We start from the raw sequence: 13,065 nt of genomic DNA on the forward strand, positions 1-13,065 counted from the left end.
AAACTGCCTCGGTCCTTTCGAACCATTGCACCAGCGTGATGACGCCCCCGCTTCCATTTAAAGGGTCGAGATTGCCATTCGTGAAGTCTTTGTAAGAGCACTCCCTCGTACGCCCCGACTATCAAAGAATCCAGGGGCTGGTGCATAAAAACCATCTTATGGAGATCGCCATGGAGAAATGCGTTCTTGACGTCTAACTGATGTATCGACCAACCTTATGAGACTGCGAGACTGAGAACTGTTGTAAAACAAACTAATAGACGCGCAAGGAAACTGACAAATAATATTGAGAATTATATGTCGATTAGTTGCGAATAATAGATCCAATTATTATTATTATATTTACCAAGTTTCGTCCAGAAACCAGATCTATCCTTCTTGATTAGATCTGATTATAAGAAAGGTAGAAGAAGACTGTCCTGTTATTGGACGAATTAATCACAAGACAGAAAAAGTAAAACCGACGTGTTGATTGTTGATCTTGATCTTGAAGCAACTGCACGGATCAGACTCCTATCCTTAAAGGTTTTTATTTCGCTTCTACTGGCTATAAGCAACAGAGTAAAACCCTAGGATTTAATGCAGCTTGATCGATATTCCAACAACACTGGAAATCGACAAACACAAATCAACTACTTGGAAACCAGGAAAAAATGCAGAGAGAGGGAGAGAGCTTTCAGATTTTCGAGAGTGTTCATGCGGCTCCCAGGGAGCTGTATTTATAGGTATTGTAACCCTAGAAGGCATCAAACGGGCCCCCATAGGCTGGCCCCAGAAACCCTAGGGCGACAGCTTGCTCTCCAAGCAAGCCATTTCTTGATCCTTCTAGAATACCCTGACTCCCAGCGACCGACGCATCGTGCGAAGTGAAAAGTGCGCCTAAATCGCGCCATTTCGCGCACTTGCGGCGTCGGCTAGTGCTAGGCTAGGCGCGCGCGTGGGCTTGGCCCATTCCTTTGATCCACTAAAGCCTTTGAAGGCTAAACAAGGGAATAGGCTTATAAACCCACAAAATTTTCTTCCCCCCACCAATGTGGGATACAAAGGAAATCGCCAACTTGCAATTCCTTTATATATAAAGTTCCAACAATCCCCCACCAAGTTAGTAAGTTTCCTTTCACTCAGACAGATGATGTCACTTAGGTGTCACGGAGATTAAACCCTAGTTTAATGAGAACAAACAAGAAGAGACCGATTCAATGGTATCCTTATAGGTTTAAACCATGAACCTAAATGACCTCTCCGGTTTACCCCCATACATCAAAAGTCATATTTGTCTTCTCCCTGAGCGCTATTATGGCCATGCGCTATAAATCCTTTTCATGACCCTCTAGAAGATAAACCACTAATCTTCCCTTGAGGCGGCAGCACCTCTAGATCATATACGCAAAGTTTTACAACATCTTCGTTGCTAAGATGTCTCCAAAACTATGTTAAGAGTTGTAACTCAACCTTGTTCTCGGCAAAGACGTACTATCCTACCTTACATGGATCTATCATGAATGATAGTACCTTCTATCGTTAATGATGTCATTGTTACCCGTTAAACTTGAAAATTAGGAGCACTAATGTCAAGTTGGGTTTCCATCACTAAACGATTCTATTGTGGTTTTAGACCCATGACTCTCGTGGTAGATGTAACCAAATCTCTCGTCAGAGGTTTGGTAAACGGATCTGCCAAGTTCCTACTTGTCTTGACATAGACAACCTTGATGGTACGACTTTCAATTAGTTGTCTCACGAAATTATGTCGCAGACCTACATGTCTTGACTTCCCATTATATACCGCATTATATACTTTAGACAGTGTGGCCTCACTGTCACAGTACATGGGTATTGAAGGCATCGGAATATCCCACAAATGGATATCCATAAGTAGATGTCGAATCCACTCTGCCTCTTTGCCAACTGCTGCTAAGGCAATTAGCTCTGCTTCCATCGTTGAATGAGCTATGCATATCTGTTTCTTGCTCGCCCAAGAAATAGCACCACCAGCTAGAGTATAAATCCAACCACTTGTTGATTTTGAATCACTAGTGTGATCAATCCAGCTGGCATCAGAATAACCTTCAAGTAATCCATTAGATGACGAATATGTCAATTCAAAAGTACTTTTCCTTTTCAGGTATCCTAGTACTCTACCCACTGCCTTCCAGTGCTCCGTCCCTGGATTAACAGTGTACCGACTCAATTTGCTTACAACGAATGTGATGTCACGTCGCGTGCAGTGAATAGCATACATCATACTTCCTACTGCACTAGCATATTCTAGTTGAGCCACTGCTCGAACATAATTCACCTTCAGTTTCACACTTGATTCAAAAGGAGTATTGAATTCCTTAATGTTCAAATGTTGAAACTTTGTCAGAATTTTCTCTATGTAATGAGATTGACTTAGAGAAATCTGACCACCTGTCCTCTTCATCTTGATACCAAGAATAGTATCTACTTCTCCAAGATCTTTCATCTTAAAGTTTGAGGATAGGTATTTCTTCGTCTCAAGAATACCTTCTAGATGAGTTCCAATGATCAGCAGATCATCAACATAAAGACATATAACTACTATATAATTAGATGTATATTTAGAATAAATACACCTGTCAGCACTGTTGTGCTGAAAACCAAATGCAGTCACAGTGGTATCAAATCTCTCATGCCACTGTTTGGGAGCTTGCTTCAACCCATACAAAGACTTAACAAGTCTACACACTTTGTTTTCTTGTCCAGGTATTACGAAACCTTCAGGTTGCTCCAGGTAAATCTCCTTTTTGAGATAACCATTTAGAAAGGCTGTCTTCACATCCATTTGATGAATGTACAATCCTTTCAAAGCTGATATTGCTATGAGTGTTCTAATTGAACTAATTCTAGCAACTAGGGCATAGGTATCAAAATAATCGATCCCTTCTCGCTGCCTATAGCCTTTGCAACCAACCTTGCTTTATAGGTAGATATGGATCCATCAGGATGATATTTCTTCTTGAATATCCATTTGGATCCTATGGGTCTTCTCCCCTTGGGCAGATCAACTAACTCCCAAGTACCATTACCCATAATTGAATCCATTTCATCATTGATTGCTTCCTTCCACATAGGAGCATCCCGAGACGTCATGGCTTCAGTGAAGGTCTTAGGATCATCATCCAAATTAATTGAAAGGATGACCTCTCTCGTCACTTTCTTTTGTGTTCCTTCAATCAAATAAGAATAGAAATCATCTCCAAAGGTTTTCTCAATTCTAGCCCTAGTACTTCTCCTTGGTTCCTCCACAATGGGAGGAGGTGGGAGTATTTCTCGAGAGGTACTTGTAGGTGTTGTATGACTAGAGTTTTCTTCATCCTTAGAAAACTTGTCCTCAAAGAATTCCACATCTCTGGATTCCACAACAACACCTGAATCAATATCTTGTAACCGGTAAGCCTTGCTATTTTGAGAATATCCGATAAATATACTCTTATTAGCTCGTGCTCCCAATTTGGTTTGCTTAGGATCGGGAGTCCGATAATAAGCAACACACCCCCACACTTTCAAATAGTCTAGGTTAGGCTTTCTACCTTTCCACAACTCATAAGGGCTTGTAGGAATCACACGACTAGTGATCCTATTATGAACATAACAAGCAGTCAGTAGTGCTTCCCCCCACAGATTGTTTGGTTGACCCGATTGGTTCAACATACAGTTGACCATTTCACAAAGGGTTCGGTTCTTTCTTTCAGCCAAACCATTCTATTGGGGAGTGTATGGTGATTTTCTCTCATGTTTGATTCCATTCTCTTCGCAGAATGTGTCAAACTCTTGGTTGAAATATTCTTCGCCTCTGTCCGAGCGAAGAATTTTGATGTGTCTTTCAAGTTGATTTTCGACCTCAACCTTATATTGTTTAAATGCATCAAAAGCTTCATCTTTTGATCTCAGCAAATAAACATGTAGATATCTACTGAAGTCATCACAAAATGTGATGAAATACCTTTTTCCTCCTCGAGTAAGGATTCCATTTAACTCACATATATCAGAATGAATCAAATCAAGTAATGAAGTGTTTCTTTTAACTGATGGAAATGGTTTCTTAGTGAACTTTGATTTTACACATATTTCACATTTTTCAAAATCTTTTGTGTCATATTTTAACATACCTTTAGTTTGCATTTTTTCAATGTTTTTAACATTAGTATGAGCTAAACGTTTATGCTATAAAGAAATTGAGCAAACAATATAAACAAAAAAGTTCACTTCATTCACATTAGCAACCAATCCATCAATTACATCATTACCAACACTCGACACACTAGCAACACTAGAAACACCACTCTCAACACTGGGACCACTCATATTACCCTCATCACTAAGACACAAGCGATACATTCCCGAAGTATTGTTCTCCCTCCCAACATATCTTCTGCCTTTAGTTATCACAATTTTGCCTCTCTCAAGCACCATCTTGAACCCACCCTTGTCAAACTTGTCCGCATAAACCAAACCCTTCGAGATAGTAGGAACATGTGACATCCCCAAAATCACGGCCAGAAAAGACCGATTTTCATTTATGCTTTTAAAATAATTTCAGAGTAAATCCTTTTGATTCGAAAGAGTTGCGGAATTTGCTCCCCAAAACAAAACATGATAAAACAATGTTTACCAAAGCATTTCATAAAAGAAATGTATTTTTCATTATATAATCAAAACTCGGGGTGTCATGTTCCGATACAGACCACTAAGCATAAACGATAACATTACAAGTCATTCAACAAATATATATATATATATATATATATATATATATATATATATATATATATATATATATATACAGACTTGTAAACAAAACAACTTGATGGTTCATCCATCTTACGCCCTTGCGCCACTTCCTGTAATACAAATAAAACTGAGTGGGTCAGGCTTGGGAGCCTGGTGAGCATATAGGGTTTTCAACCCACAATAAATAATTAAATGAATTATTATCAACCAACAATAACCCAGTTACCCATTCCCTTTATTCTCACTTTATGTCCCTAAAATAACTAACACAAGGGACCTAATCTAAGAATATTTTCATCGGGGTGACAACACATGCTGCGGGGGTTCCTCAGCAATATAAGTCAAATAGGGCAACCATGAGGGGGATGGAATACAGCGAATGAACACCCAAGTTCATTAACACCTACATGTTATGAGCTTGCTAGCGTTCCACTGGACTGTCTAGAAAAGTCCGTGGTCATCATCTAAATTCCGCTAGATGACTGGATCAAAACAACAACGAGGCCTCTCATCTGTTTATTACACACCAACTATCTACCCATGTTCTACCCAACATATTAGTAGATAAAAACATACATTTTTATACATATTTTCAAAACCTGTATAGCATGCTTGATCAATACATTTTCCATATAACAGATGAGGCACACCCACATAACACGTATTTCATATAGAAATAATCATATCTGTAAGATAGAAGAAAGTGAATATACATTCACACACATAACAACAAAATATACACATAACACGTATCTCGTATAAAATACTTCATAATTATACGTTAGGAGAAAGTAACAACGCACTCACACGTATAAACAACAATATACTTAATACACTCAAACCATACTTGTATTATTATTGAGTTTATGAAAGGTAGTATACACTCACTTGATCAGAAGATGATCGGACAGCACTACGACTTGCAAAAGTAGTAATCCTTAGCAGATCTGGAAGATCTCTACCAAAATCGAACTTCTCGCGGGCAGAGTTTCGGATCGGAAACCACACTTCTCGGGATCTTCGGGATCTCGGGACTTGCTTCGGGACTCGGGAATATTACTGGGGCTTCGGGGTATTTCTGGCACGTAAATCGAGGCAAAACGGGAGAGAGAATGGAGAAAAATAGCAAAGAAGCCGGCTGCCCTCGCATCCTATTTATAGGAGGCTGATGCCTCGCTGTACGCGGGGCGTACACGAGTACGCGGGGCGTACTCCGGATGAGTTCGGTGACTCGCCTCCGGATAATACCGAGGTTTAATAATTAATTTTAATTATTAATTATTTAATAAACTTTGAAAATTCATATCTTCCTCATACGAAATCCGTTTTCGACGTTCTTTATATCCACGCGAAGGTGAGACTATGCTCTACAACTTTCGTTTAGACTCCGTCGGCTAATTTTGACTTTATTTTTATTATTTATTTTTAATAGGCCGGGACAGAAAATTTCGTTATAAATTCATAACTTCTTCGTTTGACGTCCGTTCTTGCCTAACTTTTTATCGCTTTGATACTAACAACGAGATCTTCGATTCTCGTTTAGATCACTAAGGCTAAATATCTGTTTAACGTAAATTTCACTTTTTACGTTATTCAGCGGTGCCGGTTCTGACGCGAAACTTCGACAGGTCATAACTTCTTCGTTATAACTCGGATTTCAGCATTCTTTATATCTTCGGAAACCTTGTTTCAACTACTACAACATTATCTAAATATATCAAGTTTATTTTACACTTAAATTTTGACGCTTATTTTTATTCTTAATTAATCAAACCACATAATTAAGCAATTAAGCACAAAACACATAATACTCAAATAATACACTTCTATTATTTCAAAACGGGTTACAAAGGTTAACCTAGACCATTACATTGCTAAAAATGGCAAACCCAGAAACACATGCGTTACAATTCTCCCCACCATAGGATGATTTCGTCCCCGGAATCACACCTCAACAAACAAATGCGGATAGCGACCCATCATGTCACTCTCCGTCTCCCAGGTGAGATTCGGCCCATTCGTGTGTTTCCATCGATGAAGCACTAACTCGACCATCTCGCGTCGCAACTTCTTAGTCTTTCGGTCAACAATTGCCTCTGGTTCTTCAATCAACCTTTTGTTCTCATCGATTCTCAACTCCGAAAGTGGAATCATGTCGGGAACTTCCCCCGTGAACTTCTATAAATAACACACATGAAAAGTGTTATGAATTCCATTTAGTTCTTCTGGTAGTTCGAGCTTGTAAGCTTGGTTCCCAATCCTCTGAAGAACTTTAAACGGTCCAATAAACCTTGGACTTAATTTTCCCCTTTTACCAAATATTATAAGTCCCTTCCACGGCGAGACTTTAAGCAAAACCGAATCCCCAACTTCAAAAGTCATCGGTCTTCGCTTTTTGTCAGCATAACTCTTTTGACGATCCTGAGCCGCTAACATTCTATCCCTAATTAGCTTCAACTTTTCAGCAGTTTGATGAACCAACTCCGGTCCCACAAATTGCTTTTCCCCAGCCTCAAGCCAACAAAACGGCGTACGACACTTTTGTCCATACAAAGCTTGGTAAGGTGCCATCTTAATGCTCGAGTGAAAACTATTATTATAGGAAAATTCTACCAATGGTAAATGTTCATCCCAATTACCTAGGAATTCCAAGGTACATGCTCTCAGCATATATTCAAGTGTTTGTATCGTTCTTTCACTCTGACCATCAGTCCGCGGATGGTAAGCTGTACTTAAACATAACTTGGTACCCATTTCCTCTTGTAGACTTTTCCAAAACCTTGAGGTGAAACGGCTATCACGATCCGATACAATCGTTAGCGGAACACCGTGAAGTCTCACAATTTCCTTCACATAAGAATTTGCAAGCTTTTCCATAGACCATTTCTCCCTGGCTACTATGAAATGCGCACTCTTATTGAATCGATCGACGACCACCCAAATCATGTCGTGACCATTCTTTGTTCTGGACAGTTTAGTGACAAAATCCATAACAATGTCTTCCCACTTACCCATAGGCACAGGTAAAGGTTCTAAACTCCCATACCGTTTCTGATGTTGTGTCTTGACTCTCGCACACGTCACACACTCTGCCACATACTTTGCAACATCAAGCTTCATCGTCGGCCACCAGTAGTAGGGTTTCAGGTCCCTATACATTTTAGTGCTACCGGGATGAATCGAGTACATGGTCTTGTGAGTTTCTTCCATCAGAAGATCTCTGACTCCTCCTATCTTAGGTATCCAAATCCGATCTTGGAGCACCTTCATTCCATGACTGTTTACACCGAACACCAACGTTTTGCCCAAACGTTCCTCCTTTCGGTCATTCTTCTCAGAAGCTTCCTCTTGAGCTTTCTTTATAATTTCCACAATGTTCGAGACAACTTCAATTCTCAATGCTCTTGGCCTTTTCCTTTCAAGATTGACTTTCCGACTTAGAGCATCAGCAACAACATTAGCTTTACCGGGATGGTAAAGTATCTCACAGTCGTAGTCCTTAAGTAATTCCAGCCAGCGTCGTTGCCTCATATTCAATTCCTTCTAATTAAAGAGGTATTGGAGACTCTTATGATCAGTGAAAAGTTTGCACTTCGTGCCATAGAGGTAATGCCTCCATATCTTCAGAGCGAAAACTACCGCTGCCAACTCCAAATCATGAGTCGGGTAGTTCTTTTCATGCTCCTTCAGCTTTTTAGACGCATATGCTATCACCTTTTCTCTTTGGGTTAAAACACAACCCAATCCAACACCAGACGCATCGCTATAAACAGCGAAGTCTTCGATTCCATCGGGTAGAGAAAGTATCGGTGCCTCGTATAGCTTCTTCTTTAGCTTCTCGAATGCTTCTTTATGCTTATCACTCCAAGCATAAGTAGCTCCTTTGTGGGTCAAAACTGTCAATGGAGTAGCAATCGAAGAAAAGCCTTGGATAAATCTTCGGTAATATCCGGCTAATCCTAAAAAGCTTCGGATCTCTGTGAGACTTTTCGGTTGTTCCCACTTCATTACAGCTTCAATCTTTGCTGGATCAACCATTATCCCTTCTTGGTTGACTACGTGACCCAAGAATTGGACTTCACGAATCCAAAAATCACATTTGGAGAACTTAGCATACAACTTCTCCTTCTTCAAGACTTCTAACACTTCTCGCAAGTGTCTGCCATGCTCCTCCTGGCTTTTTGAGTAAATCAGAATGTCGTCTATGAACACTATCACGGATTTATCAAGGAACGGATTACAAACCCTATTCATTAAATCCATGAATGCTGCCGGAGCATTGGTTAGTCCAAACGACATAACCAAGAACTCGTAGTGTCCATATCTAGTTCTAAATGCAGTCTTCTCTATATCCTGCTCTCTCACTTTCAGCTGATGATATCCTGACCTAAGATCGATCTTCGAGAAATAGCTCGAACCTTGAAATTGATCAAATAGGTCATCAATCCTCGGCAACGGATATATTCTTTATTGTTGCCTTGTTCAACTCTCTGTAATCAATGCACATTCTCATACTTCCATCTTTCTTCTTCACGAATAACACCGGATCTCCCCAAGGTGATGAACTAGGTCTAATGAAACCTTTGTCCAATAACTCCTGAAATTGCATCATCATCTCCTTCATCTCCGTCGGTGCTAATCGATAAGGTGCTTTTGCTATTGGCGTGGTTCCTGGTAACAAGTCAATTTTGAACTCCACTTGTCTATCAGGCGGTAATCCAGGAAGATCTTCGGGAAATACTTCCGGATAATCACACACCACTGGAATACTCTGCATCACCTTCTTTTCCTTCTTAGCATCAATCATGTATGCTAAATATGATGTACATCCCTTGGTCAAACACTTTCTGGCTTTCATTAGGGAAATGATTCCAGAATTCACTCGGCGTTTGTCCCCATACACCATAAACGATTCCTTCCCAGGCGGGTTCACTTTAACTATCTTCTTCTTGCATAAAATTTCGGCATCATTGGCGCTAAGCCAATCCATTCCCAACACGATGTCGAAACCATGAAGTTCGATAGGTAATAATTCCTCGTGAAACTTATTCCCATTAAGGTCGATTAAGATGTTTTTCATACGATGGCTAACAGGTACAAACTTGCCACTAGCAACTTCGACTAATAAAGCATTATCTAGTATATCAACAGACAAAGCTAGTTTTCTACCAAATTCATGCGATATAAAGGAGTAGTTGGCTCCAGAATCAAATAAAATTTGGGCAGGCAAATTGTTAACGAGAAAGGTACCTGAAGTGACATCAGCTTCATCCTTAGCAGCTTCCAGTGTCATCTAGAATGCTCTCGCCTTTGGCTTTGGTGGAATGTTGGGCTTAGCTGCCTCCTTCTTCTTCGGACAGTCTTTCAAAATGTGCCCCTCTTCATTACAACCAAAACACATCCTTTTGTTGTTTGGACATTCATTGGCAAAATGTCCAACCTTCCCACACTTGTAGCAAGTTACATCCTCGCTACATTTCCCAAAGTGCTTTTTCTTACACTTATCACACCACTTCGCTTCTCCTTCTTTTCCCCCACCAAACCTTTTCGAATCAGATTTCGAAAATTTGCTTTTCTTACCGGAACCAGATGTTCCTTCAAACTTCCTCTTCTCACCAACCTCAACCTTGTTGGTGGTTCTCCCCTTAATCATGTTCTCACCAGACTTGGCAGCCCAGATAGCTGCCTCTAAAGTATGTGCCTGACGCACTGGCACCTCATACTCCCATGGGAGTCCCTTCGCATACCGGTCCACCTTTTTCAGCTCGTCTGGAACGATACGCAAGGCAAACTCCATCTTATCGGTGAAGTTATTGGTGTATTCATCAACTAAAATGCTACCTTTCGTTAATGTCAGAAACTTGTTCTCCAATTCCAACAGATTTTGAGCCGAGCAGAACTTGCGCTTGAACTATACCAAGAATTCAGCCCATGACAATTGCAGTGTCTCATTTGGGCTTAAAGTCTTCCCTAGAGTGTTCCACCAACGAACGGCTCCTCCTCGGAACTGACGTACTACTTAGATAGTCTGCAACTTGCCTCTGCAGCCACAAGTCATGAAGGCTAACTCCATTTCAGAGATCCAATCCATCACTCCTATCGGATCCTCCTTTCCATTGAAGGTCGATGGTTTGCAAGTTAGAAAGTCCTTGTACTTGCATCCCATTTCATCATTCCTTCCATCATGGTGGTCTCGCCTAACTATCGGTGGGTTGGCTTGACCAACTGATCCACTGAAGTTTCCACCTTCCGAGTGCCCTTCATTTAATTCAGGCTCTTCCACACGAATTGACAGTTCTTCACGATTCTGTTGAAGCAACCGTCTAGTTTCATCCATCTGACGATCCAACATTGTTTGAATCATCATTTGCACACCAGCCATTGTAATTGGCTCAGGTGCTGTTGTTACGACAGGTCTTTGCTCAATCACTGGTGGTTGATTCCTGTTTTCATCAGCATTTCCAACTCCACTTCTTGTTCTCACCATTTTTGATCTACACACCGAATAAGGTGAAATTAGATCCTCATTCACGATAGATATTCAAATCATCCTTATCGCTCCGAAACGTTTACATGCTAGTTCTAATATCGTAGACGTACGCTTAGAATCCTACACACATAAAGTTTCTAGATCCGGTCGGCAACATACCATAGATCCGAACAAATAATATCATATATGGCAACATATAACATTTAGCACATAAAGCATTTTAGGCAACTTTCCTAAAATAAACTAGTGCTCGTGTCTAAAATATAACAGACACACATCTCAAAATTTCACTTAGCATTCTAAGTTTAAGTCTAGAAATCCTACAAATTCCTAGTTCGCTTAAACTAATGCTCTGATACCAACTGTGACATCCCCAAAATCACGGCCAGAAAAGACCGATTTTCATTTATGCTTTTAAAATAATTTCAGAGTAAATCCTTTTGATTCGAAAGAGTTGCGGAATTTGCTCCCCAAAACAAAACATGATAAAACAATGTTTACCAAAGCATTTCATAAAAGAAATGTATTTTTCATTATATAATCAAAACTCGGGGTGTCATGTTCCGATACAGACCACTAAGCATAAACGATAACATTACAAGTCATTCAACAAATATATATATATATATATATATATATATATATATATATATATATATATACAGACTTGTAAACAAAACAACTTGATGGTTCATCCATCTTACGCCCTTGCGCCACTTCCTGTAATACAAATAAAACTGAGTGGGTCAGGCTTGGGAGCCTGGTGAGCATATAGGGTTTTCAACCCACAATAAATAATTAAATGAATTATTATCAACCAACAATAACCCAGTTACCCATTCCCGTTATTCTCACTTTATGTCCCTAAAATAACTAACACAAGGGACCTAATCTAAGAATATTTTCATCGGGGTGACAACACATGCTGCGGGGGTTCCTCAGCAATATAAGTCAAATAGGGCAACCATGAGGGGGATGGAATACAGCGAATGAACACCCAAGTTCATTAACACCTACATGTTATGAGCTTGCTAGCGTTCCACTGGACTGTCTAGAAAAGTCCGTGGTCATCATCTAAATTCCGCTAGATGACTGGATCAAAACAACAACGAGGCCTCTCATCTGTTTATTACACACCAACTATCTACCCATGTTCTACCCAACATATTAGTAGATAAAAACATACATTTTTATACATATTTTCAAAACCTGTATAGCATGCTTGATCAATACATTTTCCATATAACAGATGAGGCACACCCACATAACACATATTTCATATAGAAATAATCATATCTGTAAGATAGAAAAAAGTGAATATACATTCACACACATAACAACAAAATATACACATAACACGTATCTCGTATAAAATACTTCATAATTATACGTTAGGAGAAAGTAACAACGCACTCACACGTATAAACAACAATATACTTAATACACTCAAACCATACTTGTATTATTATTGCGTTTATGAAAGGTAGTATACACTCACTTGATCAGAAGATGATCGGACAGCACTACGACTTGCAAAAGTAGTAATCCTTAGCAGATCTGGAAGATCTCTATAAAAATCGAACTTCTCGCGAGCAGAGCTTCGGCTCGGAAACCGCGCTTCTCGGGATCTTCAGGATCTCGGGACTTGCTTTGGGACTCGGGAATATTACCGGGGCTTCGGGGTATTTCTGGCACGCAAATCGAGGCAAAACGGGAGAGAGAATGAAGAAAAATAGCAAAGAAGCCGGCTGCCCTCGCATCCTATTTATAGGAGGCTGATGCCTCGCAATACGCGGGGCGTACTGCCTCCGAAACGTCAC

Source organism: Lactuca sativa, chromosome 8 (genome assembly GCF_002870075.4).
Source record: "Lactuca sativa cultivar Salinas chromosome 8, Lsat_Salinas_v11, whole genome shotgun sequence".
NCBI lineage: Eukaryota > Viridiplantae > Streptophyta > Magnoliopsida > Asterales > Asteraceae > Lactuca > Lactuca sativa.